This window comes from Camelus bactrianus, chromosome 8, assembly GCF_048773025.1.
Source record: "Camelus bactrianus isolate YW-2024 breed Bactrian camel chromosome 8, ASM4877302v1, whole genome shotgun sequence".
Classification (NCBI taxonomy): domain Eukaryota; kingdom Metazoa; phylum Chordata; class Mammalia; order Artiodactyla; family Camelidae; genus Camelus; species Camelus bactrianus.
In genome coordinates this window covers 64950149-64978112 of record NC_133546.1, presented here as the reverse complement: position 1 = coordinate 64978112, position 27964 = coordinate 64950149, and the positions used below count along the sequence as shown (strand labels likewise).

The 27964-nt window shown below is 37.9% G+C and overlaps 1 long non-coding RNA gene across 1 annotated transcript in view; it reads left to right on the top strand.

The window, feature by feature from the left end:
• LOC105083097 (uncharacterized) overlaps positions 1-27964 on the top strand; it is a 233196-nt gene that overhangs the window by 90754 nt on the left and 114478 nt on the right. The window contains exon 3 of the long non-coding RNA XR_006720996.2: positions 2500-2655. This is a non-coding gene — a long non-coding RNA (uncharacterized LOC105083097). The remainder of the gene's footprint in view (positions 1-2499; positions 2656-27964) is intronic.

Genomic DNA, 27964 nt, shown 5'->3' with positions numbered 1-27964 from the left:
CGGAAGTTTTGACCCAGCAGGCAAGGAGACGTCCTATCACTGTAGACTCTTAGTGGCAGTAGAGCAGACATGGGCGCCGGATCAGAGTGAGTGTCCACTGCGAGGCCAGCCTTGAGGTCTGTGTAGGCTCTCTGTGGAGACTGTGCAGAACAGCAGACAGGCAGGGCAACAGCTCAACTAAGGAAATACGGCCAGGGGGCTGTTACCTCACAGGCAAGGCTGGGATCACCTCATGGTTAGGAAATCCATTGCTGGCCTTAGGGTGCAGGTGGCCCTGGATGTGGGTGAAGAGCTCAGGCTCTGACTGAGACCAAGTAACGCAGTGGTGGCTGCGGTAGAGAACATTTTTAGGGGTAAAGACAGTCAACCTTGTTTCTTATAAATAACTAGACTCTGGGACGAAAGGTGGCAGAATTTGCCTAGAGTGCCAGTTTGATTCTTTTCAATTAATTACCCTTTTATTTCTAAAATCCGATAAGAAAGGTGCTAGAAACTGTTCTTTAAGAGAGAGGAAAAATCTGCCAATTTAATTCTGATCTGTTGTCAATTGTAAGATGCAAACTGATTATAGAGATTTTTAAAAAAGAATGTCTTATACAAAACAAACATAGTTACCAAAGGGAAAGGAGGGGAGGAATAAATTAGGAGTTTAATATTAGCAGATACAAACTACTATATATAAAATAAATAAGCAACAAGGACCTACAGTATAGAACAGGGAACTACATTCAATATCTTGTAATAGCCTATAATGAAAAAGAACATGAAAAGGAATATATGTATGTATACCTGAATCACTATGCTGTACACCAGAAACTAACACATTGTAAATCAACTATACTTCAATAATCATAAAGAGAAGAATGTCTTAGACCCTATAAACTATTGTACCTGGACTCTGTCAGTTCATTTTGACACTAATGTTTGGATGAGTATTAACCTGAATGAGTTGTCTAGGATGCCGTGTCCCCTAGAAGTGCTCCTTGCTGATGCCTAAACAGGTATCAATCCAGATTGGACATTGTCATACCAGTAAGGTATCTAAAATGATGCCAAACAGACAAAACCCTTTTTAAAATGAGCATGTGATGTATTTTTATTCAGATATCAAACAGTGTTTAATCCTTACCCCTAGGTAATATCAAACATGGGAAAACAAAATTTCAGTCTCTTACAGTTGCTTACAGTCTAGGCCAATGGTTCCCAACCTGACTGCAGATCAGAAACTGGGAAACTTAAAAAAATTCCTAAAATTCAAAAGCTTGATAACGTACTCTATTGGCCAGAAGACTAAGAGTCTGGAGAGAGTCTTAGGGAGAAAGACTGTCAAATGTTGCTGGTCGGAATGCAAGAAATCATACAGCCCCTGTGGAGGAGAGTTTGGCGATATCTTTCAAAATGACTTATGACCCAGAAGTCCCACATTTAAGCATTTACCCCAAGGGATAAACAGATACAAACAAGCAAAAAGGAAAAGAAAAATCACATTAAAAAAGGTTATTCACTGTGGCACTATTTGTCATGCAAATTTTGGAAACCAACCACCCAGGTCTATCCGCAGGAGGCTGATTGAAGAAACTCTGCTACATCCACGCAGTGGAGTACTGTTTTACAGGAGAGCTATAAAAAAAGAATGAGAATCATCTCTGAGAATAGATATGCAGTGAAAAAAAGCAAAGTGCAAAATAGTCTGCTGTTGGGTGAGGGTATAGCTCAGTGTTAGAGCGCATGCTTAGCATGCACAAGGTCCTGGGTTCAATTCCCAGTACCTCCCTTAAAAAAATTTTTTAAATAAATAAATAAACCTAATTACCTCCTCCCCTCTCCCCAAAAACAATAGCAGTAGAAAAGTCTGCTACCATTTTTATATATCAATACCTACACAGATAGAGTTATCTTTCTTTATATATATATATTTTTTTTGACAAAAAATAGGAAGATTAAACTAGAAATGATTCCCTACATGGACTCAGAAGGAGGAACAGAGTGGTGGCAGGAACTGGAAAGCATATGAGGCTTTTCTGAGTACAACATTTTTATAATTGGGGGAAGTTTTTAGCCATGTAAATATGCACATATTCAAAAATAAAATTATATCAACAAGGACATAAAAACCCTAAACTTTAGTTCAATCTGAAAAAAACGAACCCAATTTTATATGACAATGACAACCCAAGAACTCGTTTTTCAAAAGGATTATTCAATCACTCTTGAACATGTTTCTCTAACTATATACCTTTGGTGAGATACTTTTCTCAGGATAAAAAGAACACCAAAAATATCATAAACATTACTTAGCAGGTTTGTTGTTGCTTCTTAAAACTGTGTCTGTATATGTGTGTGTTGTAGGATAAAGCAAGTTAGTAAATATATTGATGGTACTAAGTAAGATTCAAAGTTCTTGATGTGGGAAAAGCCATGTATAAATATGGAATGGGAATGGTCAGGGTGACCACTGTCAGCATGAACTCATGATTTTAAAAATATATACATTCCCAGCTCTGTCCACTGAAGAGGCCCAGAAGCAATGTCACCCAGAGGAAATGAACACTCTAGTGCCAAGATCTTGGTTTCAAAGTATTGTTCACCACTGAGAGGAAAGACCATTCCCTGGAGAAATGGCTGATTTCAGATCAGAGACAGAGCATGTGTAAGGTAAGCCTGGAACATCTTATATCAGAAAGCAAAGAAAGTGTGCAGAGGATGGTAAGTACAGGCCAAAGGGAAAAGTAGCAAGTGTGAAGGGCCAAATATGGGACAATTGGGGAATTTAGAAAATTGAAAACAAATAAATCGAATTTTTGAAAGTCTATGATTCCATAGAGACACTAAAGAAGAGGGCTTTTTCTTCATGAAAGAATGTGAGCTAATAAATGGAGAGGAATAATACAATTAGGAAATCATTATTTTGCAGTCTTCAGTGTGGCTCAGACAAGGATCACCAATGTGTGCTGAAACTACTGAGTGAAAGTGTGCTGGGGAATGTAATATTCACATAGTACCAAAATGTTATCCAGAGATTACCTATTGATTATTAAGAAAAAGCATACCTTTAAAATGAAAAAAAAAAAAGTTGGCAGACGTCATCTTAACCAGGTAACCAAAGTTAGCACAAAACTAGCAGACTGCCTCTCCTGAAGTGATGAGATGGGCTGTACCCAATAGCACCTGTGTGGTGTTTTTACTAAAATGTTTAACCTGAATCTCCTTGTGAGGACATAAACAGATTGAGAAACATTCCACAAAACAGTTATCCTGAACTCTTCAAAATTGGCAATTTTGTGACAGGCAAAAAAAAAGGTAGGAAATGCTTTGAGCTAAAGAAGTCTAAAAAATCAAGACTAAATATAAAGTGTATAAGCTTTGATTGGATCCCAGAGATTTTTTAAATAAGTTAAAATATGTTTTACTAAAAAAACAAAAAAACAAAAAATAACTGGAATAATTGGAATAATTTAAATATGGACTGGTCATCTTATCACTGTTTTAAATCTATTTCAGTAGCTCAAATGATATGATTTGTAAGCAATGGGTGTCAAAATTTCAATTATCAAACATTATTAATGTTTAAACATACAGGTCATTTTTTTTCTTTTCCATTATGATTACTGGATATTGAATATAGTTCTCTGTGCTGCACAGTAGGGCCTTATTGTTTATCTGTTTTATATATAGTAGTGTGTATATGTTAACCCCAAAATCCTAATTTATCCCTCCCCCCAACACTTTCCCCTTTGATAACCATAAATTTGTTTTCTATGTCTCATACAGGTCTTCTAAAACATTTCATTTAATCCTTTTTAAACTGGTTATTTTATTTATTTATTTATTTTAATTTTTTATTTTCACACAATTTAAAAGGTTGATTTCCATTTAGTTACTACAAAATTTTTGTTATATTCCCTGTGTTGTACAACACAACCTTGAGCCTATCTTACACTCAATAGTTTGTACCTCCCTCTCCACAATCTCCCCACCCAACTAGTAACCACTAGTTTGTTTTCTATATCTGTGAGTCTGCTTCTTTTATGCTATATTCACTAGTTTGTTGTATTTTTTAGATTCCACATATAAGTGATATCATACAGTATTTGTCTTTTTCTGTCTGACATACTTCACTTAGCATAATGCCCTCCAGGTCCATCCATGTTGCTGCAAATGGCAAAATTTTTGTTCTTTTTTATGGCTGAGTAGTATTCCATTATATACATATTCACTAAATCTTGTTTATCCATTCACCTGTTAATGGGCACTTAGGTTGTTTCCATGTCATGGAAATTGTAAATAATTCTACAATGAACATTGAGGGGAATGTTATCTTTCCAAATTACTGTTTTTGTTTTTTTGGCTATATACCCAGGAGTGGAATTGCTGGGTCATATGATAGTTTTATTTTTAGTTTTTTTAGGAACCTCCATACTGTTTTCCACAGTGGCTATACCAATTTACAGTCCCACCAACAGTGTACAAGGGTTCCCTATTCTCTACATTTTTGCCAACATTTGTTATTTGTGGTCTTTTGGATGGTAGCCATTCTGACAGGTGTGAGGTGATATCTCATTGTGGTTTTGATTTGCATTTCCCTAATGATTTGCAATGTTGAACATCTTTTCATGCATCTGTTGGCCATCTGCATTTTCTCTTTGGAAAAATGGTTGTTGAGTTGCATAAGCTGTTTATGTATGTTGGGTCTTAATCCCTTATAGGTCATATCATTTGCAAATATTTTCTCCCATTCAGTATGTTGTTTGTTTGTTTTGTCAATGGTTTGCTTTGTTGGGTGAAAGCTTTTAAGCTTAATTAGGTCCCAGAGTATTTTATTTCATAATGAATATACTGTTTCAAATGTAGAGATTGTTTTACATTTTGTAAAGATAAAGGCTGTGGCTTTTATGAATTTTCTTTTTCTCTCTCTGCCCAACCAACTTACAATAATGGTTTTACAGGTAGCCAACCACATAAAAATCCACTGCATAAAGCAAATTGAAAAGTAGCCACAATAAATAAACCAAAGAAGAAAGCACACTGAAAAAATTCATGCACATCGACAAGGACCTTCAATTTTTTTGTCTTTTTTCTCACATAATAATTAGCACAAGGACTTTAAAAAAAAAATTGGGGGAGAGAGGTAATTATATTTATTTATTTAATTTTTAACATTGGTACTGGGGATTGAACCCAGGACCTCGTGCATGCTAAGCACACACTCTACTACTGAGCTCTACCCTAGCTCCCCTACCCCTAGCACAAGGACTTTTATATGACAGGGGCTTGTCATAGCTTAAGACCAGACAGGTAACTACAAGTAACTAAGATTGACTCAAGAATAGGGCACAATATGGGGATAAAGTTCCCAGAACATGGAACAAGACAGAAAAGCACTTGATAATTAGGGCTAGAATTCCTAATTAGGAATAGAGCTCCCAGTGACAGATGGTACATATCCCAAAGTGTGGGCCAGCAGTGAGGATGATAAATCCCTGGGGTCATGCTGCTCCTCTTGTTTCTACACCCTCAGCAGACACTAGTTTTTATTACCATATTTTTCCCCATTAGGTTGAAACAGGTTGGAATTCTGTCTCAACCCAGTGCTCAAAGTCACCACCAACAATCAATTGAACATGTATTTCACATGAATAAGAACTACAGTTTTTAAATTCTTCTTGTTTCAAATTAAGGCTAGAGTTGCAAGCAGAGGAAAGGCCATATTCCTATGGCTTTGGGAGGAAGCTGGCCAGTCTGGCAACTGGGCAGGCGTGAACAGTGCTCAGTAACTGTTAAATTAGAAAGTGAACTAAAGTATGAAGGAGCAGCAAAAAATGATTCCCTTCTACATTGCCGCTGGTAGCATGTATGTCAAGTACACAGGCTGCAAACTAAGCAGGAGCAAGAGGGCTGCCCCGCTTCCTAGAGGCAAGATGCTGATGGAGATATCAGAAAGCAAGTCTGAACCAGATGGCCACAAAGGTGTTATTTCAGGGTTTTCGTGAGGCTGGTGGGATCTGCTAACCTGTGGTGTTTGAGATAAATTCAAGAGAATTCTTGATTACGGTTTCCCTCCCTGACTCTTTTATAAATAACACCCATGCTTTTCCACTCTTTGAAATTCCACCGTTATCCATTTTTTTTTTCAAAACTAGGCTTTTAGGCAAAAAAGAAAAAAGGATATACCATAAAGTGGCTTGAAATTATATGTAAAATAACATGTTTTTGAGAAATGTTTGTGCAGCACTTTTTGTTTGCAGAATATTTTTTATTGCAAACATCCTAGCTAATTATCTTTCCTAGTCATTCAGGGGTTGGCTTACCCTTCTATTACATATGTGAGAAACGAGACAGAGAGATAAGTTCAACTTGAGTTAACTAAAATGTGCATACTTCTTAGCCAATGGAAATCAAAATAACTTGCCCAAATTATACAGTAAATCAATCATCTGGCCATGATGAAAACCTTCAGCCTCCGAAGCTGCAGATCAGTTCACTGAACCATTCTGTCTTTCATAAGGATTTTATTACTTTGTAATATATTGATTTTTTTCCTAGAAAGATTAAACTCTCCCTTTCAACTTCCATAGTAAAGTGTATATTTATCAAAACTGTGACGGTTGACTATTCAGGAAATAAGGGCGCCACTTATTTGTTCTGTATCTCTGTCTTCTATGTTCCCAACATGGCCATCGCTTTCTCCACAGCTTATAAACATAAACGTGCCCCAAAATCTTCAACTTTATAAAATCTCCTGGCTCTATGACCCCGCCGATATATTATTTTACTACTTTCTCTTTTCAGTCAAACTTTGTGACAGAATGGTCTGTACTCACTGTCTTCCTTTTGGCACTACTCAGTCACTCTTCAATCACTGAAGTTTACTCTGCGGCAGCCGGTCAACTGATATGTTCTTTGAAGTGTATCAATAGAGCTTATTCATGTTGTATAACTGAAATTTATACCAATTTCTGTACAGTATAACACCTGTTGTATGGTGCTGTAATGTGCACTTAAAATGTTGATAATAGAGCTGATCTCATGGTAAGTGTTTTTACTACAGAAAATTAAATTAAAAAGGACACAAGGAAACTTTTGGAGATGACAGATAAGTCTATTACCTCAATAGTAGCAATGGCTTCACAGGTGTATGTTATGGCCAAACCCATCAAATTGTATACATGAACTATGTGAAATTTTTTATATATCAATTATACTTCAATACAGTTTTTTAAAAGTATATCAATAGCCTCAATTATTCCCAACTCCAAAGGGCACTTTAAGAATTTATCTTTCAGGATCAACTGATGCATCTGACTTTGTCAAGTTCTCTCTCTCATTACTTTCTATTTTTGCCCCCGTCCATTCTTTCTTTATCTCTTTTATGAACTCATCCTGCTTTAACTCTCTTCTAAACGTTGGAATTTCTGAGTTCCATCCTTCGTCCACTGTTTTACTCATGATAGAGTTTCTCTTTGGACTTTCAGTTACTCTCAGAATTTTAACTCTCTCTGTATCCTAGTGAATTCCAAAACTAAATCTCTATCCATGACCTTTTCTCCAGATTTCAGGCTCCCATTTACAAATACCTGTTACACATTTCCAATTTTGTGAGATCCACAGGCTAATATTCAAAGAACATTTTTACCCTCTATCCTGTTCCTTTTATATTCCCTATGTCATTTAATGAATCAACATCCCCCAAATCTTAAAACTAAGAGTTTGCTGGTCTTCCATATTCCATTAATCAGCAAGCTCCTTCAGTTATACCTCCTAAACATTAATTAATCTTATCTTCTCTGGATCTACTATCTCCAACATAGTGTAGTCTCTGCCCATTTTAATTTTGTTCTAATTGAGTTTCTCGTTTCTAGTCTTGACTTCTTCAGATTTATCCATTGGACCAAAGCCATAATACCTGTGTAAAATAAAATCTGACAATCATTCTTCTTAACAGCCCCCTAAATTTCCCTATGGCAGAAAAAACTTCAAGCTTATAGAAGCGACTACAAGGACTTCATAACCTGGCTTTCATTACTAAAATATTTATAGGTTCCTTTTTACACAGAACTTTATCAAGCCTTGACTGTGGGCTCTGTCTGGAACAGTCTTCTGGTCTCTCCCCTATGGCAGTTATTAGTACTATTCACCACTGTTTCTAAATATTCTCCTCTTGGTCCACAGTAGGATAGCACTTCCCACACCCTTGAAATTAACCATGGTCATGTGACTTGCTTTGACCAAGGAAAGGTGAGTAAAAGTAATGTGTGTCACATCCAAGCAGAAGCTTTTAGGAGCAGATGTCTGACTTTCCATCTTCCCTCCTTCTGCTATGGCAACTAGCAACATCCCAGATGGTAGAGTATGTGTCAGCTTTAGTCCCTGAGTTGGGGCAATATCCTGAGATGGACATGAAGCATAAAGGAGCAATACACCTGTGTTGTTTCTTCTAAGCCCTTAAGAATGTTGAGGTGTTTATTACCACAGCGTATTCTAACCCATTCTGACCCACACACCTTAATTCTAATCTTTTTATCTGGCTAATTATTACTTATGCTTCCAATTTTACTTGGTTATTGCCTCCTTTCAGAAAGCTTTTTTTTTTTTTTTAATTTCTAGGGTATTTCCTCAACTATAAAATGGGGATAATAGGGCTGCAGTAGGATTTAGAAGATTAATTTATATAGAATACTTAAAATGGTAAGTATCTAGATTTTAGCTTAATAAAATGTGCCTTTTTATTTGGGAGCTATTATAATATCACTGTGTCAATTAATTAATTCCCTTCTCTTTCCATTTTGCATTTAATTTGTATGTATACCTCTTACATCCTTTATAAAAGATCAAGCTAGCCAATATATTTCCCCAAATAGCTCTCTTAATCCAAATGCCAACATTATAATTGCCAGTCTGGGGACTGGAAATGACCAAAATAAAAAAAAGGAGGGCATGCAGACACCATAGTCAGGCTTCAGTTATAGTGAGTGGTCAGGTTTTGCTCATGTGATTAACATCTCTGAGCTTCATTTTCCTCAACTACAGTATAAAAATAATAATACGTAAAGTTTGGTTTGTTTGGTTTGGTTTGGGGTTTTTTTTGTTTGGTTGGTTGGGTTTTTTGTTTTGTTTTTTTTTTGGGGGGGGTTGAAGTAAACAACATAGAGAAAGTGATAAAGAGCTTAGCATCCTACTGGCAGAGAGACATGTCACCATGTGTGGTTCTCAATCCCAGTTGCTATTATGCTCATCATCTGTCGTCGTGAGTCTTTAAGAAAGTCTGTCTGTCATCCTGGGACTGTGAAAGGTCATACCTTTGCCTTGCCCCTGCTACAGTTTACAGGACTAGAAGCTCCCTAAGGGCAGGTATCCCCACTGCGTTACATTTCTCTAGAATGCCAAAAATAGTGCTCAGGAAATATTTATTGATTTCAGCTGAAGTTTTCATCAAATGTCTTGCTTAATAACCCAAACCTATATGATGAGTCATTGCACTGAGGACAGAGTTAAGGTTGCACTTGGAGAGGATACAAACCCCAGTCCTCTCGCCTTGTGGGGAGCAGGCTGTTTGTCTAGGAACTTGCCCTTCCATCTGAACTGCAGGAGTTGCCACCTATGATGTTGGTGATTATTCGCAAATACTAAGTGCACATCCGTATCAAAAGAAGGATAGGTGTGTCTTCTGGACAGTGAGATACCAGGTAATCTGCAAGCTTCAGTTGCCTGGACAATTCAAAGCACCTGGGGGTTGAAATCTCTGCTCCTGTTGTGTGGCAGCTGCAACAATGCAAGAGGTAGCCACATACACACACTGCTGGGAAGTAATTTGTCGAGCTCTGCAGGAAGGCATCCAGCACAATGACTGACAAAAGACTATATTATAAAATGAGAAATTCTGTCACTCACTACAGTCAACCTCATGGAAACAATTAGCATTGAAATTTGATAATTTGGGAATCTGGCTATACAAGCATAATATATTTGGTCTGTATTTCATGCTTTGATCAACATTCAGCAGAGAATGGGAGCCCGGGAGCTCTAAAACAATCTATAGAAACATGATAACCTGCAAAACAACCACACTAGGAAGGGAAAAAAAAGAGAAAAGAAAATTTATCAGAATATTGGATACAGTTCACTAAGTCACACAGAAAAACTCATCAGGAGGTTCTGATGAACTATCATTAAACAAAGAGAATTCATTTTTTTCTCAGCCACATGGTTCCAATAAAGTAACCCCTAGGACTAAGTATCATGACAGTCAACTGGGAAATAGACCATCTGTCCTTTTTGATGTGATACCTGACTTGTTGAAGTTTGCCCTGTAGATGCAGTAATCATTCCAGGTATCTCTAATGACCACAAGATCGGAAAACCAACAGCCTTCATCCTACACAGGAAATATATACTGTGTGGCAGGACACTGGCCCCTCAGGCCACATGAGCATTTTCAGCCTGTGACCACCAATGCCAGCGCTGTTGGCAACAAGCAGCCCAGTATCATCCAGTCCCAAGGAGTCCACATGAGCTTCGTGGTTTGCTTTCTTAAGTGAAATGCGTTAGTCTCGTTCCTACCTGATCACACGCAGGTTCCAATTAAAGTAACTGAAATGAAGACTTTGGATTTTATGGAAATGTTTTTATTAGCCAAAACAAATACATTCATACAGTAATTTTTTTAAAGTACATTATTCTTTGTCAAGTTTGCATTTTGCTTATTTTGTCAGGCACAGGAAAAATTCTTTGTGGCCAAAAAGAGAAGTATTCAGAAAGAAAACATGGAGGAAAAAGAAACAGTTGCTAGAACATTTTATTCAGACCTCTTCCTGAAACTTTATCTGGAAACGCATATTTTAGAAAACATAACACATAATCTACTAAAAATTTAAAAATGACTGGGAATTTTTATTATCAATCCCAATGTTCTGACCAAAACTTTCTCTTTTAGCTCTAATGGCCAAAATCTGAATTGACAAATGCTTTTCTTGCCACAGCCTCTCTGGATTTCATGGTGGATAAAGTTATTCCAAGACTTTAGTAATTGGATGACTTTTTGGTTCATAATGATTTTATGAGAAGTGGTATTCTGTGAAGAATTTCTCCAGTGACTTTTTTTTTTCTGGCCCAAATAATTAAATTTTATTGGCACCATAAAATGCTGGTTGCTTACCTGTATTCCTTAGTGTGGCAGAATGGACAAAGATGACAAAAAGCTGGGCTTGGAAATTAAACTGGGATTTAACTGAGCTCTAACTCAGCCTCTTATCAATTGCATGAAAGCCATGTAACAACCCTAAAATCTAGTTTCCTCTCCTTTTCTCCCCTCCTTTCCCTTTCCCCTCTCTTGCTTTTCCTTCCTCTTTCCATTCCTTTTCCTTCCTTCCTTCATTCCCTCCTGCCTTTGTCCTCTCTTTATCTCTCCCTCTCTCCTTTTCTTTCCTCCTTCCTCTTTCTCTCTCCTTCCCTCTCTGTCCAGCTGTTTATCTATTATCTAGCATCTATTTAAGTTATCTAGAACTATCTACATCAAAGGATCACTGGGAGGAATAAGCGTATGAGCCCTTTGAACCAGTGCCTGGAACATACTGGAACATGCCATAAACTTCAGTTTCTGTTCATGTCACCACTTGGCCATCTGAGTGACCCCAGTGTGCTGATGTGCAGAACATCTAAGTAGCCTCCTCACACCTTGGCGTGTATCAGAATCACCTAGAAATCTCACTAAACATGGATTCCTGGACCCCACCCCTAGAAATCCTGATTCAGCTGGTCTTGGGGTAGGCCTGAGAATCTGTACTTCTGACCAATGCCCAGGTGACAATGCCCAGGTGATGCTGATGTTGCCAGTCCGTGGACACATTTTGAGTGTCGTCATTCATGCAGATGGCAAACAAGTTTCTTCTGGAAACTGTGGGTCAAATCCATTTCACCTGCCTTTACTCATCAAGGTAGTTTTAAGACTTTCATGTCCACCAAGCAGCATGTGGCCTAAACAATAAGGTGTTTGCACCAGTTGTTGTCCAGGAACTTGGAATCAACTGTGCCTAGTTGGAGCGGAGCTGGTTAAGACTGAATAGGACCACCCCCTCCTCCTACTGGGCGTGTGAGTGTGTCCAGAGCCCTCACACTGCCCTGGTTCTTTGTTCTTTATCCCATAAATACCTCCAGCCCCTCGGCTTCAGGAGGGGGGTTTGAAATTCGTTCTCCCATCTCCCCATTTGGCTACCCTATGAGTGAACCCTCTCTTTGCTGCAAACGTCAGCATCTCTGCATTTTGGCTGGCTGTACATCAGCGAAAGGAATCTGGTTCGGTAAGAATCTCTTGGGCTAACTCCAGTTGAGTGGTGTGCCCTGTTAGAAGGCCATGTCAAGTGTGGGTGAGTTTGTGTTGTTGTTTTAGGGGGACCTAATTAGGTTTATTTGTTTTTTAGTGGAGGCACTGGGGATTGAACCCAGGACTTCATGCATACTGAGCATGCACTTTACCACTGAGCTATACCCTCCCCAACTCGATTGTGTTTTTGAAGTGCTGAGTATGTAACATCTCTATACTCCCTGAGATAACTTTTGTTCTTATTTCTGACCATCTGCCCATCTCAGTTAAAATGCTAAATCAATGTCAAATTCCAGCAACCTCATACATGATCAAGACAGTGCAGAATTGCTCCATCCCCTTCCCAGTACCAGACCCCTTCGACCCCAAAGATACCTGTGGGAGAGTCAGGGATGAATGCCCAGACATGTCCATCAGCCACAGAGAACTCACAAAGTCCAAAAAAAACAAGTTATAATAACAACAGCTTATCTGAGTATGTGTGGGACCTTGAGATACATGCTTTAATATAAATTATTTTATTTAATTCTCCCAACAAGCCTAGGAGAAAAGTATTTGTCTCCCCAGTTTAGAAATATAGAAATGATGCTTAGGAGAGTTTTCCCAAGGTTATCCAGAAAGTGTATAAATATTTCTAATCCCAAAGGTTTTAATCCCTATAGAAGTAGGAGATGGGAAACATTTTCTTTAGTTCTTAGGAATAAATCTGTTCCTTTTGATGTTAGGACTTGTTTCTGTTCCTTCATAAAATGGATGAAAACCATCATTCTCACAGGTCAAATTCAAGTGAAGTACTGAACATTCATATAAATAGAGTTCTATGTCATCGTAGTCGCCTCTCCTTAATTTATATTTACACGGTCTGGCTTAGTATTCTTCAATACATTGTTATCAGCTGTTCTTACTACAAAAGTACCTCATGTAAAAAGCAACACATCTTAACTCAGGTCTGATGATTCTTTCTCATTACCAGGTTTTAAATTGAATGCATATCCAATGCATTGCTAGGTTTCAATATTAGACGTCCTCGCTTTTGACTTGTAAGGTGGCAAGGTCATTTTTTATTACAGATTTCTTGCTTCTGCGTGTTCATTATGAAATGAATTTAATTTATGTATATTCATGCATGATCCACTCCTTTAATTTTCAGAAAAAGCGTATTTTAAAGTGGGTCAGTTCATTGGTGAATTACATGGATGTTGGGAATAATTCAATATGACTGCTTAGTAAAGAAAGGACTACTATGGAAGTCATTCTCTCAAAAGTCTAGAGAATTTAATTGATGGTAAAAGCAGAAGTTATCCCTCCTGCCCCCACCCAGGGTGAGGTTATGTTTATGAAAATGGATAATCAAAGCCATTTTGAAGTGTCATTCATTCTGTTCCTTTCATGTGTGGGAAGTTTCTTCTTTGAAATAAAATAACATGTTTGTGTTGATAGAAATTAATTTGGCAGTTGTAAATGTTGCTTCAAGGATAGTACTGTTGGTTGTTTTTAAGCTTATTCTCTTGGACCACTCATATTGTCATGAGCACCATGGAGGGAAATCGCCCTGGTATTTGTTTTGCTCTGCACCTTACAGTGCTGTCTTTGAGATCAAAGAGATTCCTGTGTGAGAAGGAGGTCCATGGAGTACAGGCGAACAGGCAACTGATGCCAAACAGGCAGGGGGTGTCTGATTGTGGAGACCAACTTCCAAGACACCAAAAATACCATCAGCTGACTTACAGAAACAAGAATCACAGGATGATAGCATTTTAAAGCCCAGTGGTACATTAGAGGAAACCTAGCCTGACATTTTTATTCCACAACTAGTTCTACTGAGGGAGAGAGAGCATATCAAGGTCACAAAGCCAATTGCCAAAAAAAAAAAACTTTATTAAAATAATCATAAATAGTGTACCAGAAACCCCCAGAGTTCTGGTCCAAGCCAGAGTTTTCTAGATTGAGAATCAAGTGACACATTCACCTTTAAGCAGCCAAATACAGGTGGGGAAGCTTTGAGATGCTATGTGAAGGAATAAAACTGAGAGCCATGAGTCCTTTGCAAAAAAATGGGAATGAAATTTATCACCATACTGCTTTTACTTATGTCTACACATATGTTAAGAAGGAATTGGAGAAACAGTCACTGAAAAGGTGAAAAAGCCCTTTCTACTGGGACATCTTTCATTCTCTTTAGGAACAACTTTGACCAAAGTGTGTCTTCTTTTCCGTGGTGACTTCCAGGTAGTTAGATTCAACAAAGGACCTAGGAATAGGTGATTCTGATCACCAGGAGGGGGAAAAAAAAACACGTTAAGATAATTCTTTATAAAAAGACTGGGATAACACAAAGGAGAAATTTTCCCAGCTTTATACTCTGGTCCATGGTGTGGTATTCAGCACTAACTGTGGTACCATACCTGGCTTAACCACAAGACTTAGGAAGTTGAGACTATGATTCTAAAATAGACCTTATCCAAGCAAATCTACTATAGAATGTGGGTCTTTGAATTAGGATAAACATAGTAAAACCATGTAAAGCTACAAGTTAACACATAACACAAACAAATAATGCCCCCAGAATTAACTCAAAGCTCTACAAGAGGAAACTTAAAGAGTCATATTTTTCCAGTATGCTGAGTAAATATTTGCCTTCTTTGCCAATTGGTGATGTTGGTCCTTGAACTGTGCAGGTACCTGTTTACTTATAAGGCTGGCATTGATTCCCTGGTTGCTATGAGAGATGGTTAAAGTTGATTTCTAACCAAAAGGCTCGTATTTCTACTCTGGGAGGAGTGGATGGCTTGTATTACTGAAAACCAGGGCGTTCTCTATGTGATCAGGCCCCGCTGGTGTTGGTTTGAATCATTTCTAACAAAGTTAGTGTTACTTTAGGTAATTAGGAATTATTTTCTTCTTTGGGTATCATACAGTTACACTGGCATGTACACCAGTAGTCAAGAGGAGGAAATAATAATATAAAATTAGCAACTAGGTGTATGTACCTAGGTATGTATCCTAATGGACTATTCACTGTTCCTTAAACTCCCATGCTCTTTCACTCCGCTGTTAATTACTCCATCATAGCTGCTTGGAATACCCATTCTTTTCCCAACAATGTAGTCTTGTTTACCCCTGAAGACTGAGGGTCCTTTATCTTTCCTTTAGTATTAGAGAATACTGTATGTATAGCATTACAAATTGCTTTTTTTAATTGAACAAAATATTTCAGAGATTATTCCATACTCCCATCATTCTATATCAGCATATAGTATTTTTAATGCACTATGGGATTTCCATCGAATAATTCTCTTATTGAAGGAAATTACTTGTGTCCACTGTTTACACAATTATGCAAAATGCTGAAAAGATTGTGAGTTTGTGGGTTTGTGGGTATGTGTCTCTGAACACATGTGAAAGGACAGCTAGAAATTGCTGGGTTAAAGAGCATATTTATTCTAAAGTTTGGTAACAATTTCCAAATTGCTCTATCAAGCACTTGCCACAGTAGGAATGAGGATTTAAGAGTGCCCGTTTGCCCCCCCTGCCAGAACCAACCCCCCACTGTCAAACCCTGTTTATTGCCGCCTATCTGACAAGTGACAAATAGTTTCTTCTTCTTCCTTTAGTTTACATTTCTTTGAATATGAGTGAAGTTTAACTTCATTTGACAGACTTTGTAAGGCCTTTTTATTGTCTTATTTTGAATTTCTCCAAATCCATTTTTTTTAACTCCATGTAGAGATGGAGAGTACAAATATATTTTTTAACAATAATCTAAAATACCATCAGAATTTTACTTTGTTTTCTTTTATTATTTCCCTCCTTCTCCCTCTCCCTGCCCACCCCCACCCTGGATGCATCTTTTATATTTATCCCTGTTAATCTTCATCTTGTTCGTTTCAACCATTCGTCCAGCTGGTTCCACGATGCTGTCTTTCCCTGCAGCGTTGGGTTTGCGTCCTTCCGTAAGCACAGCAGCTGTTTTCATTCAGGTTTCCAGTCACAAAGTGCAGTGGCCAGAGCCTGTCCATTTCAGGTCCAGGGGCCCCGTCCATTCTGTCAGAAGATCCCATGTGGTCTCTTAGTCCTGGGCTTCCTGCCTCTGTGCTTTCAAACGTGCTTGGGAGAACTCCCCTGCCCGGGAGCAATAAATGGGATGCCTCCGTCCTCTTTAAATGAGTGTTGTTCACCCCCGCCTCCCACCACTTATCCTGCCTTTGCATGGTTGTTTTTGTCAGCTGTATAATCAGTCCTGGTGAGTCATATCTTAACTACGGAGGGAAAGGAGATGAAGGAAAAGCTGAGGGAAACAGGTTCCTGATTTCGTTTATAAAACCCACTGACCAAATGAACAGAAATTCTGGGTTTGTTTTTCCACCAATTGATGCATGAATGTCATGGAGTCATTTGATTTATCAAATACTGTCACAAAACATTTCTTTTTTCATTTCCCTTAAAGCAGTAACTTTATTTATTGAAAAATGGACCAATTAAATGAACTTAACTCAATCCCCTTTACCTTTCTCTTCATTCCTTATTATAGTCATCTGATTTGCATCTTTAGATGATTCAAATGTATTCCTTATTTGAATTTAATTCCCTAGTATATTCTTTCAAATCGTTTCCCCAAATCTTTTTAATTAGGATGTGCTGCCTAGGCATACCCGCAGAGTTATGTCCCAGGGCACCAGAGATGTCCAAACCTCTCCCCAGAGGGCAAAAGGGTGGGGTAGGCAGGAAGGGATAGACTTCTTTAAAATCACAGCATGTCTAGACTTATGCCCAAACACATCGGTTCATGATAAAGTAGTAAGTAGGACTTTTATGGAAAAATATATGGTAGAGAAAACAACACAGAAGCTTACATCCTTTGAAAATTGGACATAGCATTGGGTTCAGGAATTGTCTGGCCACAGGTTGTTTACATGTGGTCTGAACATTTTCTTAATGTGATCCTGTACTTAAGTGGATATAGGTTCAGCCAGAAAAGAGAAAGATGAACATCAAAGTTGTTGCAATGCCAGAAGAAAATTATAGGGTGTTTCCATGTTTGAAAGATCACTAGTTTTCACTATTGGTTTGGGGCAATGAATTATCCATAAATAAAAACCTTAGAGACCTCTGACCAAAAACATATACTGTGTTTACAGAAAGTACAAGTTCAATGGGTAGCCGCTCCTATCGCAAAAGATCAAGTGTACTCAATTAGGAAAAAGAGTCAGAGGAACTAAAGGCATGAATTAGTTCTGGAAACGTTTTTCCAACACATTCTAGTTTCCTTTCTAAAACTGATCTATTTCTGTTACAAAAAGAAAAAAAAAAAAACAGGAAAAAGCCTTTAATGACTAAAGTTACTTAGAAAGGCCTATAAATAATAATGACCTTCCTTTATTGCTGAGCACTATGCTAGGACGTTTACCTGCATCATTCCATAGGATCCTCACAATAATCCTGTTCATTGATCGGCACAGGCCCTGCAGCTATAACAAACAAACCTGGACATCTCAGCGCAATTAACACAAAAAGTTCGTTCTGATCTGTTGTGGGGCAGGTAAATCTCCAGAATGGTCATTCTCAGCTTCTAGGCCACTCTGACAGGGGACTGCTAAAGATGACACAGCAGCTAGAAAATTCTTTGGAGTAGACATGACACATAACCACTGGCCAGAATTAGTCATATATCTAGGCATGTCTACAAAGGAGCTTGGAAATGTGAAGAAACATGAATATTTAGTGAGCAGTAAATGTCTTTTCCATATTCTGTAGAGTAGACGTTAGATTCTAAGCTCAAGAGAAGTAAATCTGGAATTCAAACCGTAAACTCCAAATCACTGTTCAAATCTAGGTGCCGTCTTTGTTTTGTGAATGGTGGTAATGGTACCATATTCATCTTTTTATTTTATATAATAAATTCTGTGTAGTAAGGGAACGGCAAATGAAATGAATATAGGTTGAATATGGCTTTTTTTCATGAATTAAGTCATGTGATTATTTCTTAATTCCTCAATTAGGTTTTAACTGACAGAGCCCCATACTTCTTATTCCTACAATCCCAGAGCAGAATAAATGCTCAATAAACATGTTAGTTGATTGACTGAAATACTGATTTGTATTTTTACCTTCTGGTAGCAGATGGAGAGAGAAAATATCTTAAAGTACTTTCCAGAAAAAGAAGACATTTATTTTCATTTTTCTAGGCTGGTTTGATGATTTTCAATTTAGGTAAAGAAAGCAACATTTTAAAATTATTGAAGGCTGACTCATATGAGCAAAAAAGGAAACATTGCTACCAGTCAATCATCATGACTTTATATGTTTTGGCTATTGTGTTCTTTATTATTATTATTATTATTATTATTATTATTATTATTATTATTATTATTATTATTATATTATTATTTTCAGTTTCCAAGATAGTTTTAATTTGGCATGAATTTTTTTATTAGATTTCTTCCCTGCCTTTGCATATTTTTATGTTCTATTCTTTATCATATTGTTCTATCCTCTTATTTTGCTTTTTTACTTCTTCAACTCTCTTACATATTATTTTTTATCTTTTAAAATCATGTTCAATCTGGCATGTATACAGTTCTGTTGGTTTTTTTCATAATTGTTCCTTTTTTCTCAGTTGTCAAGATGTTTTCGCCTTTCACCGTTAGCTAGGCCTCTCAGTACCCTCAACGTCCCTGACAATATTCTAAGTACCAACACGTACTTAAGTGATACTTATGGATTTGGAGGGTGGCAGCATCAACTCTTTATAACCTTACTGCAATCTATGTTCATTTAAAATTTTTTTCCAGTTTCTATGATAATGTGTTTTTTCCTGTCCTTTCCTTTCTTCTGTCCTTCCAAAGAAATCAAATGTTTCCTTTCATAGCTCATCTTTAATTATGTAATGCCTTCAGTACCCTGTTTGTGATACGTCTTTACTACTCACTTTCTACAGAATTTCTATATAATTATGTGTTAGTGAACAGATATTCTTAATTGCTTTTCCAATTATGTCTCTTTGTATAAATTCATCTATTGATACTTAAGCACTTTGAATAAAATGACCAGGTAAATCTACTTGAGCATAAGTTGTTTTGTTGTAGTTGTTTCTACGTTCAAGCAGGAATAAAATTGAAGACATTAATGATGTCACGATCTCATGATGTCTTTTTAACTAATAAGTTACTTCCTCTAAATTGTTAAACTAATTATCTGGAACCTCAACACTGCCGTTTGTAGTGGTTGCCATAAAAATCTTTGTTTTAAAAAAATTTAACAAACATTTAGTGGGTGCTTACCAAGCCCCAGGCAATGTGTCGGATACTCAACTCACATCAGAGAAGAACCTAGACAACATGCAGACCCTCAGAGAGCTTACATTTTGATCAGGGAGAAAGAAAATCAGAATAAAGCAAATAGAGCTCTAAAAGATTGTAGATCACAAAGTTCTGTGATTTAGAAAAAAACAAAGAAAGAAAGAAACTTAAGGTATCTGTACTCTCAAGAGTGGAGTCAGTAAAGAGTCCCCTGAGGCAGTCACATTTAAGCAGCTGTCCAGTAAAACAGAAGGCACTTTCTTGAAGCAGGCACAGCATGGGATCTTGAGGAAGAAAAGAACTTAGTGTGTTTGTATTGAGAGGGGTTTGAATTTATTATGACAGAAATAGGAAGCCCTCTGAGTTTTAAGCAGGGAAGTAGCATGATTCTATGTATGTTTGCATCAGTATGTATTCATTAAGTGCCTACTATGTGTCAATCACTGCTCTAGGCATTGGTGATACAGCAGTAAACAAAATAGATACAAATATCTGGCGGTACAGAGATTTCATTCTACTGTTTAAAAAATAGCCTAGTGATTGCTGGGTAGAGAAGGGAGTAGGGCTGACAAGGGTGTGAGGAGACCAGTATGAAACCTATCACAGGAGTCCAATGGAGAAAGATTGAATGTGGGAGTCCAGTTGAAAGACCCACCTACCCTGAGATAATTTTATGAATATTATGATTTGAATACATATCCCATCTTTTAGAATTAAACCAAGGCAAAACTGAAAAGTATAAAGGTACAAAGTCATATACAACAAATAATGTACACTAATCATTAAATCAAGATATATTGCATGCAAATATATATCCCAGATGGATTAAAGATCTTAACATAGAGAAATAAAATCATAAAATACAGTATAGAGGAGTATTTTCCTAATTCTGGGATGGGGGAAGCCTTTCTAAGCATAATATGAAACACAGAAACAACACAGGAAAAGAATGAAAGGTTTGACTACATCAAAATTAAAAAAAAGAAAAAAACTTTTTTAAGCACAAACACCACAACAACCCAGGGGTAGGGAGGAATGATGCCAACACACAAACTGTTAAAAGATAATACAGAAAGACCACCCCCAAAATCAATACAAAGCATTTTTAGAAACATTTTAATTTCTGTCAATGTTAGCAGGATACAGTCCATCTAACTTGAATGCTTGCTACTGTGCTCATTCAACTAAATTCAACAAATATTTATTTAATACCTAATATGTGCTAAGTACTAAAGAGATCAATGTGGACAAAACAGATGTGTACCACTCGCATGTGGCTTAGAGTTTAGATTTGATATCAGTATGATAAAAGCATTTAATAATAATCAGATGCTGTTGGATCATCTCTCTCCATCCCCAATAAGTAATCTCAGTATCTTTGCTTCTCTTTTCTCCCAGTCCCATAATTGTTTCCATTGTTCTTTGGAAGTATACTTATCATACTATGGAGTTCCAAAATGGGGTTATGGATATTTTTTTGAAGGAATTCTTCCTATTTTCTAATTAATCATCCCTTCAACAAATGTACTGAGCTCGCACTCCGCAGCAGGCTGTAATATATGCTAGGACCAAAGGTCAGTCAACATGGTTCTTGCACCCAAGGAAGGTACAGCTCTGGGGAAACACAGACAAGTAAACCAACACATGTGGACGGATAGGTACACACTGTGGTAGAGAAACATGTGGGATTTCATGGGTGTGTAGAGAAGGACATCCAAATCAGGCTCAGGAGTAAGAAGAAAGTCCCTGGGGGCTTCTGGGTTGATGGTAGTAGAGTTGAATCAAAATTTTGAAAGCTATCTCAAGTGATGAAAGGGAGGGGACATTCTCAGCAGAAGGACGAGAGTGTGCAGAGGCTCACACTAGTGAAAAAACATGATGTGTTTGGGAAACTGCTAAAGAGTACATTGTTAATGACAGTGAGGGCAGTAAATGAGGTTAAAAGAGAGACAGAGAAGCTGTGCTGAGGATTTTTTAAAGTATTCTGAAAGCTGTGAAGAAATTTAAGCTGGAGTTTGACAAGCTCCATTTAAATTTAATAATGATTATCCTGGAAGTAGTGTGGAAGGCTAATTATGTGGAAGTTGCATAAATCCATGTCAGAACTAATGGAAACTGAATGGAAAGAAGGCTGGATCAGCTGTGATGAATGCGAGAAAAATCTTAAAACATAGTTTATAATCTATTGGAGGGGGAGGATGGAAGGATAAAGTTAATAACCTATTGGAGGGGAGAGAGAAGGTTTATAACCTATTGGAGGGGTGGGATAGCCTTGATGCTGTAGTGAATAAGGGTTCCCATTCATGAAGATAAGGCAGATAAGAAGAGCAAGTTTGGAAGTAAAGAAGATAAATTCTATTTGATTACTTTGGATTTATGGTAATTTGACTGTCTAACTGAATATATCCAAGAGGTTTTGAGTATTTGAGTCTGGAGCTCAGGAAAGATGACTGGACTGAACATCCAAATTTGTTACCATAAAAATACCATTCATACAGGGACGAATATGTTGAGTGAGAAGAGTGGGTATATGAAAACAGAGTCCTGAGAAGCCAATTTGGAGTGACTGATGGAAAGGGGACTGAGAAAGAGTAGCCAGAGGGATATGAGAAGAATCAGAAACCTATAATGATACCAGAGCCAATGGAAGGGTTTTAGGATGTGTCACTGATAGATTACCATGTAAATGAAAATAGAAATTTGTCTCTTCTTCATGCTACGTGCTTAGTCCCAAAGCATCTACAAAACAATCTGTCTTAGTAATAAGACTGTGGACTCACTCAAGAGCAAGTTTGCCCTCTTTTGATCCTTATTCCTTCACTTAATACTATATAGAGCTTAGCTCAATTATTCAGCCTTTCTATACTTTTGTTTCTTATCTATATAAAGGGTATAATAATAATAATACCTAATTCACAGGATTGTAATGAGGATAAGATGAATTAATACGTGCAAAGTGATTAAAACAGTGCCTGGCACAGAATGAGCATGCAATAATTATGTCCACAACTCAACATATCAACTTTTCTCTGAAACTTTATATTTCTCTATTTACTCTCTATATAAATGGCTTCACCCTCTTCTACTCACTCTGGTTGCAGGCTTGGTGTCATCCAGTGAAATGAGAGCTCTGTGAGAGATGGGGGTGGACCTGCCTTGCCCACTGCTCTGTTGGCAGCATCTCGAATGTGCCTCACCCTGAGTGCTCAGGGAATATCTGTTGAGTGAATGAATCACTCATAATTATTCCTCCTCTCCATTACTCTTAACTCTGCAGCTGTTAAAACCTACTGATTCTGCTTTTATAATATCATTCACTTTTATATCTTCTTTCTTGCCCATGATCTTGACTCTAATTCAGATTTTTATAACTTTAGGTTGACTTCTATAAAGCTTTCAAACCTAGATTTCCTGTGTCTGTTCTCCCTCTGACCCAGGCCCCCCTTCTTCCTTTTCACCCTTCTCTTTCTCTCTCTGTCTCCCTCTCTGTCTCTCTCTCTCTCTCTCTCACACACACAGACACCCCTCCATGGAACACATTGCCACTAGATTAACATTCTTAAAACAGTTCTGATTCAAATACAAACTTGTTACCCTAGAATTCAAGGCCTTTTATAATCATCACTTTAATCTACTTCCCAGTCTTGGGTCCTGATTAGATCACAGAACTAAAATGGAAATAAATAACAAATATTCATTGCAGTGTATGTTAAAGAGCAATAAGAAGTAGTAAAGAAGGTAAGTATTATTCTATTTTATGGGAGAGATTCCTGTGGATTGGTGCCACTGGGGAATGTTTATAATAAAAGGTAGTTCTGGACTGAGCCTTTAGAAAAGAGTAGAACCCAGATAAGCAGAACACGAAGAGAAGGGTATTCCAGGAAGATACACAGAGTTTGCAGATACAGGAATACCTAGGGCATGTGCATGGACCAGTAGATTTGAGATATTTAAAGAAGGCAAGTTAAGAAGCATGGGGTCTGAACTGTGATGATGGAGTTCAGATGGGGAGGTAACTGAAGAATCAAGTAACATCAGAGAAAGAACTCATTGATCTTAGTGGTGTATCTAATGTCAATAAAAGGTAAAAGAGAAATCTTCAATGATTTTGAGTTATTGGAAGTATTGATAAATACAGGGCCATCTTGAGAGAAAGCTATATGGAGGCAAAAGAAGATAAGCACAGATTCAGAACTGTTAAGTTCTAAGAGAGAAAGGCCCTGATGGAGGTATCCACTGGAGAAGGGCTTTAGCTCAAGTGAATATTTTGGGCTGCAATGGAAATTTTGAAGGCATCTAAACATAAAGGTTTCTTGTAACCATGAAAACAGATGAGATCCCTGAGAAAGAAAATAAGTAGAAACTTGTAGCAAAAGGTATGCTCACTTTGAAGACTTGAAGCACAAAAGGAGTCTATTGTGGAGGACAAATTCATAGCGCTAGAGAGAGAAAACCAAGACAGCAGTTTCATCTATATGAGTGGAGAAAAAGAGATTTTAAAGGAATCAACAGTGTCAAAATCATTGTCTAGAGGTGGAAGAGAGTAAGCACTGGATAGGTCATGCATTAAGAGCCTAATGGTAATCTTGAAGAGAACAGCATACACAGAAAGTGAATCACATTCATTTTTTCCCTAAATAACTATTGAGCATTTACTAAGTGCAAGACTCACAGAGCTAAATCCTAGAATCGTAACAGGGAACAGAATAGATGAGGTCCCTCCCTAACTTTAGAATCTAATCTTATGTTTTAGATGGTGAAATAAACGGACAAGTAACCAGAAAATTAAAATAAAATGTGATTGGTAGGGATTAAGGTCGGGGTAAGTCCACACCTCTGAGAGCCCACAGCCTTCTGTGGGTAAATTGTTCAGTTGTTCAAATTGCGCAGGGAAATTGTTGGTGATGATGGTGGTGGTTTGTTTTGTTTTTTGGAGAAAGTGATGTCCATGCCACACAGTAGAGGATTAATTGGAGTGATTTAAATGCCATGTTGATGGAAGAGAGAAAAAAGTAATCTAGAAAGAAGGAGAATATGTTCAGAGACCCTGAGACATGATGGGACATGATGAAAACACAGAGTGGAGAAATGGGGCATTAGTTGAGATCAGATTTGGCAGGGCCTTGTGAACTGAGTTGGGGATTTTCATAAGACTTTATCATAAGACTAATGAAGAGCCATTAAGAGAGAAGATGGGCATGAATCGACTTGGGGTTCAGGAATACTCCTCAAGATGCAGTGTGGCAGAAAGTTTGTGGAAGAGTAAGGACTGGACAGGATGGGAGGGTGAGTGTAAGGAAAGACCACTGACTGAGGCAGACATCGGATTGGATTGAGAATAGGAGAAGTGCGTGTCCTAAAGACTAAAAGTTTCAAATGGTGATGGTGGCAAGACCATTATGCTGTCAAGAAAGGTGAACATGGATTTTGTTCTGCTCAGTAAGAGCCCAACTAGTGTTAGGTAACCTGAATATACAATGGAGTAAGTAAACAAATGTTATGAAACTTTATCCAGCAAGGCCAGGTGACCTAGGAGGAGTAAGGCTTTAAGCCTGCTCTGGGGCCAGACATTAGTACAATAGTCAGAGTGGAAGGTAATGAATACTCAAAGATAAATAATTACGGTGGAACTGCCCACCTTTGGCTTCCATCGTTCAAAAATGGGTCATCTAATAGCTTTTACCTGGAATAAAGGTCAAAAGCTGGTTTAGCAGAGAGGAGAGAAGAGCCAGAGTAGAACTAAGAACCCTAGAGTTTCAGGATGGAAATGGAGGTAGACAAGTAGGACAGAACATTGACCATCAGAGGCTGATCAATTGAATGCATAGAAGATTCTACAATATAAACTGATATATCTAGAAATATCATATACATGCAAAATATGATGATGATGATGGCAGGGAATTTTGTGTGTTTTGTTCACTGATCTATCCTTGGAGCAGTGGTGGTACAAAGTAGGTTATAATAATATTGATTGAATGATGACAGAATATATTGATAACACTTGACAGAACATACCCAGGGAAAGGAGCAAAATTACTGAAAAAAAAAAAGATGCAGAAGGAGGAAATACTTCTTTAGCTTTAATTTAGAAAGTTAGTGTTATGGAACTTAACTAACAAATGAAGATCTAGTACAGAGAATGGGTCCAAAAGGAAAAGACTTTTTTGAAATAATAATAATACACAGAATATGAATGTATTCCAAAAGCCCACAGTTAGTTAGCACATCTTCCCTGGTCTGTTATGTCAGTGCCCAATATTGACTAAATTTAATCTGAAAGGCATAGAGCAAACCAGAATCTCTTCCTCTGCAGTATCGTGCATAACAGTAGACTCTGGGTTTAATCCTTAGCTGTGTATTTTAGCGTATAAGACCTGCTAGGGGACATTTGACCACATACAGCCCAACAAAGTCTTAATAGTTTTGATACCATCTAAATATTAGGAGAGGTCAGCATGGAGAGTCATCTACATTTCTTTAACCCATTACATTCACAGATCCTCTTCTGTTACTTCATTTGCCGGTTGAAACAACTCCCCATGTAGGCAAGACAGAGGTACTATATAGACCAGTAGTGATTGCTCAGGAAGTTTACAGGATTTACTCTCTGGGCCCCCTGATTAGTGGCCGAGCTGGGACTAGAATTTCATGTGTTCAGCCTAAACCAGTGTTCTTTCCAGTACCCAACACAGTGAAATCTCAAACCACAGCTGAATCACAGTTGAGAGCCTGGCTATGGCCCATGGTGCACAAGCCTTCAGTCTGGTGGTTTAAAGGCCAGTTGGCTTCAGAGCATAGCTTCAGCCTAGTGACCCAGTGTCGAGTCTCAGAGTACACTGGAAATCTGGGGATGAATTCTGCGGCAAACGTTGACTGTTTCCAGAACAGTAGGCACTGGCATCCCTTTGTGTGCATTTTGTTCAAAGAACATAATTGCTCTGAGGTCAAGGCAGAGCATCTAAGCCATAGGCTTCTACCAGCTTTCTTTCATAGCCCTTATTCTGGGAAGGATCACTGAATGACACCAAGCACTTCACCTTTAAGGTGAATAACTTTAGTATAAAAAACTGAAAGTCCAAAATTACTTTATGAAGGATTCCAAAATTATTTTATGAAGGGCTTAAAAATTACTATGATTCAAAAATAAACTCATTTTTCTATCCTTCTGTTATATATCCCAGAAAACACATTCAGTGTGATTTTATAAAGAAAAGCACATTTTCTCAAGACCAGGTTTGGTTTTCAGTTCTCCTTTGTCAGCTTTGATCAGGCACATGTGCTTCAGGAAACTGAGCCTCAGTTTCCTTGTAAGCTAAAAAGGAAAAAAAAGGATCTCTTCCAGCTCTATGATATCATCATTTGTATTTCTGAAATATTGAGATTTGACTGAGGTGTGTTTTAAAACTTTAACACTAAAAATATATAGAGCACAAAAAGAAGTCAGAAACACTGAATCATGTTAATACTTGTCAAAACTAGGGGTTAGCAGAAATATATTTGGAGGTATGACTTCTCATATCTTTTTTTTTCCCCTCCACTCTGAGGTTTCTTGAGTCCTTATTCATTTACCCAGGAAAGCTTAATTTAGAATTGGCCTGATTCAGAGTCTTTAAGATTGGTTAAGAGAATCTTAAGTGCCACTTAAATGCCACCTTCCATTTCCTGGGCAAGAGGGTCTGGGCTGGCACAACCCCACAGCCCAGCAGGGCAGCGGTGGCTGTGGTAGGCGCTGCAGAGGGGTTGCTGTTTCAGCCCCTGAAATTAGTGCCTGGAGAGCTGGAAATTCCAGTAGTCTCTGATCAGATGGTCCGGAACTGGAAATAACAGGAGTGAGGAGTTCATGAAAGAGAAGGCTACAATCCCAAGGGAAATTTGCTCAAGTGCTGCACACTGCTTTCAGCAGAAAGGCTTTTTCTTCCCTCCTCCCTGGCTCTCTCCCTCTGGATCTCCTATCTTCTCCCGGCCATGGGTATTTAAGACTAAATCCCATGCTACCTACAGCTAGACCCTGTGAGAACTCAGACCTAACCTCGCCCCATCTCTTCTGCCTCCTTTTTCTTCTCTCTCATCTCCTTTTTCTCTGTTTTTCTTTGTCACCACCCCTTCTCCGTGCTTGCGATTCTTCTAACACCTGATATACTCCAGCAATTTTTGCGTACTTTTTAAAAGAAATACAGAACAAAATGCACAAATGAAATCTTTAGTTTCTACATTGTCGGAGAAGGGGGTGTGATTTTGCACAGCAGTTGTCAGTATGCCATCCCCTATTAAGACCCAATGGCGTAGCAGGTAGGGCAGCCAGGTGGCCTTAAAGTGGCCTTAAAGTGGCCTTAAAAGCCACATAAGA